We start from the raw sequence: 5,548 nt of genomic DNA, 5'->3' as shown, positions 1-5,548 counted from the left end.
TGAACTCAGAAATCTGCATGCCTCTGCCTCCCAAGTGCTGGGATTAAAAGTGTGCACCACCACTGCCCGGTTTTTGTTTTTTTTTTTTTTGGGGGGGGGGGTTTCAACAGGATCTGTATAGCCCTAGCCCTGTCTCACTGGCCTCAGACTCTTAAGTGCCCTACCTAGCTCTGCTCCCTGTATTCTGTGATTAGTATGCGCCACCATGCCCGGCCTAATTTGCTCTGGCAAGGGAAGGTTTCCAGAGTGTTAAGAGTCAAATAACATCAAGAGATCATATGGAGACCTGGGGCTGCCCACCTCCAAGGGCCTTCTAAATGATCCTGGGGGTCTCCTGTCTGGCCTGTGAGAGCATGCCCCTTTATATCCTCAAACAGACTCTTCCCTAGGACCCTATCTGTTCCCTAGCCCAGGCACCTGTGGGCTGTGGTGCACGACCACCCTAAACCAAACAGTAGTCTCCCAGCTGAAGCTCAGGTACAGCATTCAGTAACCTCCCAGCAGCCCTTCTGTGGCACTTCTCTGTTAAACCATCTTTCAAGATAAGCTCAAGGGAAAGCCACTGGTCATGGGAGAGGAGTGACCTCCCAGACAGAAGAGGAAGTAAGTGGCTTCTGAAGAAAACAAGCTGGAAGGACTGACTCCCTTTTGTCTTTACTTCTCTGAATTTCATTGGACTCACAAAGACACACACACACACACATACATCAACTACACAGAAAACCCAGAAAGGGCACTTGCAGGGAACAAACAAGACAAATTTGGGAAAATACAAACATGAGAGAAGTGGTAGAAAAATACTAGCAGGAACCGGAAGAGGCTATTCTAGGAACTAGCTGAAGCACTAAACCCCTGGGTCAGTCCTGTAGGAACCACCAGCTCCTGGGGCTGCAGCTCCCCTGTTGGACACAAAAAAAGTAGTTACTACTGTGGATCTGACCAGGAGCAGAGGTGAGGCCAGGCTCTTCCCCATCCTTGTCATACCTGACCAGATGGAAAGTGTGAGGCCAGGCTCTCTTCCCCACCCATGCCAATCGGTGACTGTATGGCTCATGTGGGAAGAGTTTACTCTGCAAGAAGATTAGAAAATGCTGCACATCAGCATAAGTTCTAACCGCCAAGCTGGCTGTTAAACATTCACCACACAGCACAGCTCCACACCAGGCTAAGATCGGAGAGTCAGGGAGACCAGCCCTCGAAGTCAGGGCATGTACAGCCTGGTCCTACCCCAACCAAAACCTGTATTTGCTGTCCCTATCTGTAGTTAAGTGAGGATTTCCTTAACTACAGATAGGGACAGGAAGTAAGGAATCATCACTGGAGGTGAGGAATGAGCTTGAAAACTAGCACCAAATTTAGGAGCAGAGCAGGGCTACCCTAACATAACAGAGGTTATTGGGCACAAATACGAACTTTACATTAAGTATAGCTAGTATCCTCAGAACCAGAGACACTTACACATCATGCTACTGCAGTACTGTACACAACAGGCAAAGTATGGGACTTGGGCTGATGTCCGTCAGCCATCATCAATGGATAAGGAAAATGTCCGTGGAGTTTTATTTAGCCATAAAGAAAAAGTAAAATTATATAATCCAGGGGGAAATGGAGACCATGAAGTGACTCACATAAGCATGTTTTTTATGAGGAATCTATTCAAATCTCCATTTAAATGCCAGCATGTATATGTATGCATGTCTATATGACATGAAAGTTTAGGAGAGCCTATTGGGAGGAAGAAAAGGGAAGGGAGAGGAAGACAAACAGTGTGTGTTTTCTTATGTGCAAATGACAAGAAAGCAGAAGGGGACACTTGGCCAGGAGGAGGGAGGGCAGCAGCAGGAGTGGCAGGGGTTCGGGGGACTGGGGGGAGGGGTAGGCAAAGGGGAGCAGCTTATCCTGATATTATAAAGAAAATGTAATAATGCAACCCCTTAATTTGCACCTTAACTAAAAGTAATTTTTAAGGAAGCAAAATGAATATCAGTGGAACAAATGAAAGCTAAGCTATCCAAATAATATTAACATGACAAGAAAATGCTAGAGGTCCCCTGCCTCTCCTTTTAGAAACTAAAAGTCACAAGAATGACAAACCAAATTGCCAGTTCCGCACCTCCCAAACTAAAAGACCTAAGGAGGAAGGAGGCCTGCCAACTGAGCGAAGGTCACAGCCACTGGAAGAGACCTACGCTCACCTGTGAGAAGCCAGCAGAACTCAGGACTCCAGAGCAGAGCAGAGCCAGAGACGAAGAATTAGCAGTCCCAGCCCAGCATGGTGGCACATGACTTTAATCCCAACACCCTGGAAGCAGAAGCAGGCAGATCTCTAAATTCAAGGCTAGCCTGATCTACATAGTGAGTGTTAGAACAACCAGGACAACATAGAAAGGTCCTGTCTCAAACGGGAAGTAGTTCCATTCTTGGACTGGTGGTCTGAGGTGTTAGTGGGAACTGACCAAAAAAGCTGAGGGAGCTGATTTGAGTAAGAAATGATGCAGATTAGCTGATTTTTTCCAGGAAGCAGCAAGCTGTTGAAGAAAGAGAAGAGGAAGTCTGTCCTGTGACACCCCTTTAGTGTTAACCTCAGATGGCTGCGAGATGTCAATCCAGCGGAGATGATTCACATGTAGAAATGCTGTTAGAAGGAGAATTTCTGCTGAATGGAATCCAACCCTCTCTCTCACGGAACTCCAGAAACCAAATAAGAATTCACCTTTAAAAATTTTTCTTTCAAAAATCACAGGGACTGTGAAACCATATTTTACACGTGTGTTTTGAGGGGTGAAAACACCAGTTCTGACCAAGTGAATGTCAGCCTAAACAGCTTCACCCCGTAGCAGGAATAAGAGGGAGCCAGACAAGTCATGAATTATTTTTATGAATTAACTTTTCATTTTGTTTGTACAGATTTAAAAAGTTTGGGAAGAGCAATCATGTAGGTAAGCTCATGAATGGTATCATTCAACATCAACTATAGAATACTTAACATATTCACTTGTTAGACATCAGCTGATCAAAGAAGCACAATTCATCATTGACAAAGGTCTCCCTACCAGAAACAAAAGTCCATACTTCTTTCTTCTAAGAGCAGAGGAGATCACTGGAGCCTTTGACCCTCTCTCTGTGGAGAGGAGACGTCTTTCTCAGAGTATCTGTCATAGAGGAATGAATGTCTGTCATCTCAGTACCATGTTTGGGGACATACCATGATACCTTAGTCTACCTTAGCTTATATAGTGTCATTGAGTAAAATGCATGTGGAACATCTTTAACAACATAGGTTTTAATAAATATGTTTGACTCATTTTTTCATTAGATATTTTCTTTATTTACATTTCAAATGTTATCCACTTTCCTGGTCTCCCTCCGAAGCCCCCTTCCCTTATCCTCTCCCCCTGCTCACCAAACCACCCACTTTTGCTCCCTGGCCCTGGCATGGGCCATAGAATGTGTTTGACTCTTTTTTTTTTTTTTTAAGATTTACCTATTTATTATATGTAAGTACACTGTAGCTGTCTTCAGACACTCCAGAAGAAGGAGTCAGATCTTGTTACAGATGATTATGAGCCACCATGTGGTTGCTGGGATTTGAACTCCGGACCTTCAGAAGAGCAGATGGGTGCTCTTACCCACTGAGCCATCTCTCCAGCCCCTGTTTGACTCTTAAGAAAACAAATCAGAGACTGAAGAGGTGGCTCAGTGGTTAAGGGCACTTGTTTTTGCAAAGGATCTGTTTGGTTCCTGGCAACCACATGGTGACTCATAATTATTTGTAACATCAGTACCAGAGGATCTGATGCCCTTTTCTGATCCCAATGGGGAGATAAGTAAAGGGGCTGTAGAGATGGCTCAGAGGTTAAGAACACTGACTGTTCTTCCAGAGGTCCTGAGTTCAACACCCAGCAACCACATGGTGGCTCACAACCCTCTATATCAGGATCCAGTGCCCTCTCTGCTGTGTCTAAAGATAGCAACAGTGTACTCATATACATTAAAAAAAAATCTTTAAAACAAAAAAGAGGAAAAAATTTTTTTAAAAAGCTGGGCAGTGGTGGCTCACACCTTTAATCCCAACACTTGGGAGGCAGAGGCAGGCAGATTTCTGAGTTCGAGGCCAGCCTGGTCTACAGTGAGTTCTAGGACAGCCAGGACTACACAGAGAAACTGTCTCGGAAAAAAAAAAAAAAGTGAAAACAACCCAGGAAATTTAAGGATTTGTTTTTTCTTAGCTCTGTTTCTAAGTCTCCGTATGAGATGCACACACAGAAATACCTGCAGAAGAAGCAGCACCTGCAGGGTCCAGATCCCTTTGCACTGGAGTTACATAAGGTGTGAGCTGCCAGACTGGAGCACTGGGACCCTAACAGGAGTCTTCTCAAGAGCAGGGTGTGTGTCCTTAACCACTGAGTCATTGTCCCAGGCTGGAGTGTTTAGGTGTCACATACACTTACTGCTTAGAATAGTAGAATAATCCTAGAAATCAAGAAACTGAAGCATTATACATAATAATTTTACACAGTTGATGACAACAAAATTGTATTAAATTTTTTTAAAGATTTTATTTATTATTTATTTTTATTTTTTTTAAAGATTTATTTATTTATTATATATATGTAAGTACACTGTAGCTGTCTTCAGACACTCCAGAAGAGGGCATCAGAACTTGTTATGGATGGTTATGAGCCACCATGTGGTTGCTGGGATTTGAACTCTGGAACTTCGGAAGAGCAATCGGGTGCTCTTACCCACTGAGCCATCTCATCAGCCCCGATTTTATTTATTATTATATGTAAGTACACTGTAGTTGTCTTTAGACACACCAGAAGAGGGTGTCATATCTCACTACAGATGGTTGTGAGCTACCATGTGGTTGTTGGGATTTGAACTCGGGACCTTCAAAAGAACAGTAAGTGCTCTTACCCGCTGAGCCATCTCTCCAGCCCCTGTTTTGTTTTGGTTTTTTTGTTTGTTTTATTTTGTTTTTTTAAAGAACAAAACTTTTTTTCCATGCTCAGAACCGAACCCAGGGTCTCACGCATGCTTGGCAAACTCTACCACTAAGCTACATCCACAGCTCAGGAAAGAACTTGCATTTTTATTATATACATTTTTTCACCTTTCTAGTGATATTTATGTTTTTCATATTAAGCATCCAAACCTTACTGGTACATCTGGTTAGAGAACTATCCTTTAACCTCAGGGCTACCACCATTATTTTTAACATCTGGGTAAAATTTCTCTTAATGTTAAAATATGTTTCTAAACATGTAGAATATTGACACAAAGCAAGAATTAGAAGGTAATTTCTAAATTTCTAAAGCCAATCTCTTTGTTTTTCTTTCTCCCTTCTTTCCTTCCTTCCTTGCCCACTCTGTTTTTGTTGTTGTTGTTGTTATTTCTTTGTTTTTGTTTGTTTTTGATTTTTTTTGAGACAGTGATTCTCTGTGTAATGCTGGTTGTGCTGGAATTTACTCTGTAGACCAGGCTGACCTTGAACTCAGAGATCCACCTGCCTCTGCCTCTGCCTCTGCCTCTGCCTCTGCCTCTG

Source organism: Mus pahari, chromosome 11 (assembly GCF_900095145.1).
Source record: "Mus pahari chromosome 11, PAHARI_EIJ_v1.1, whole genome shotgun sequence".
Classification (NCBI taxonomy): Eukaryota; Metazoa; Chordata; class Mammalia; order Rodentia; family Muridae; genus Mus; species Mus pahari.
Note: the sequence above shows the minus strand (reverse complement) of the source record.